Below are 1,654 nucleotides of genomic sequence, written 5' to 3'. Positions count from 1 at the left end.
GGGGTTCGCAGGCAGGGTCTCAGGCCCTCCCGCGCACCCTCCTGCATGAACTCCGCGCTAAGTCACACACCAGCAGGCAAGCGCACCTGTTTGCGTAACCTGTTCGTGTGGCTCCCTGAGGGGCTGGGCGAAGTAGGGGCCTGAGCAGGGCTTGTCCAACTTCAAGTACCTGTGAAGTATCCCAGGCAAAAAACAGACAGAGATGAAAGGGAAGGGGAAGCAACTTTACTTAGCTGGTTCATAAACTAGGTTTGTTATACATGGGTTTATAAACCAGGTGTCAGGGTTACAGCCTGCATCCAGATGAGCAGGAACATGTGTTTTCCTGGGGAAAAGTAGGAGCAGCACATGCTGCACCACTGCTGCTTGTCCCTGGGGAATGCCCGTGCCACGTGCTCTGGTTCATGGCAAGTTACCCTGGGTGGGGTAGGAGAGGCTGAGACCAGGAAATGTGCTAATCCCAGCAGCCTTACCTGGGGTCTTGGGGCCTCAGGGAGCTGCAGTTGCAGCAGGGAGCCTGGCTGGCAGCTGGAGTATGGCTTGGGATGGCCGCGCTCCAGTTTTGGGTGGTGTATGCTGCTGTCACGTGTCGACCTGCTTTTTTATGGTGTGGGTTTTGTTGACCCAGGGATCTCCTGGGGTCAACCCCGTACCCCGTGCTGGGGTGAGAAACACCTGCACATGTGGTGCGTGGTGCCGCAGACAGGTCTGTGGTGCCACATACTGCATGCCCTCACTCGTCTGGACACAGCCAGTGTCTTCGGATGGGTTTATCCTGGGACAAAGCCTTTTCTCCTGGCATCCTACGGAGGGACAAGCTTTGTCCCACTTTAAATACCTGCGAAGTATCCCAAGCTAAAATCAGACACCGATGAAAGGGAAGGGGCAGCAACTTTACCTGGCTGGTTTATAAAGTAGGCTTGTTATAAGCGGGTTTATAAACTAGGTGCCAGAGTTTATAAACCCTGCTCCCAGCTCCCAGTTTTGGGGTCCCCAGAGGGTGCCAGAGACCTGGGTCTGTGACTGGCACCATGAATGTTGTGTGCCCCTGGAGGCTGGGGGGCATGGCGAGCTCCCACAGGCAGTGGCGGTGCTGTTGGTGGCGGGAACGTGGTGGTGGCGAGCTCCTGCAGGCGGCTGCAGTGGTGGCAGGGGGCAGCGAGTGCTGATGGGCAGTTGGCGACCACCTGCAGACGCTGCCGGCAGCGTCAGTGGCAGCCAGTGGCAATCGGGGACTGCCCGCAGATGCCGCTGGTGGTGTCGGCAGTGAAGGGGGAGGCAGGGTGGCGAGCAGCGACCCCCTGCAGGTGCCACTGGTGCTTTTCGCAGGGGTGCACCGCCAATCTCACGGGGTGCACGTGCACCCGCGTGCACCCCCTACGCGTCCCCAAGGACTGGCACCAAACCAGGGGGTTACACACTAGCCTGGCCTGGCCATGAAGAAGACTCAACCCGGATGGAAGCGCGGCCGGGGGAACTGGTCCTGAAGCCTGCGTTGCCTGCAGCCGCCGGCAAAGGCTCTGCCGCGGATCCAGCCTCCTGGCTGCTCTTTAACCCGGACGAAGGCGGGGGACGGGGCTGCGATGCGCGGCACCCGGGGGCACTGATCCGGCCGCGCGTGACAGGCGGCCCAGCGCCCTCGGCGCCGCCCCGC

Source organism: Gavialis gangeticus, unplaced genomic scaffold (assembly GCF_001723915.1).
Source record: "Gavialis gangeticus isolate Ggan-Ray unplaced genomic scaffold, GavGan_comp1, whole genome shotgun sequence".
Taxonomy (NCBI): Eukaryota; Metazoa; Chordata; order Crocodylia; family Gavialidae; genus Gavialis; species Gavialis gangeticus.
This window is presented reverse-complemented; position numbering follows the sequence as displayed.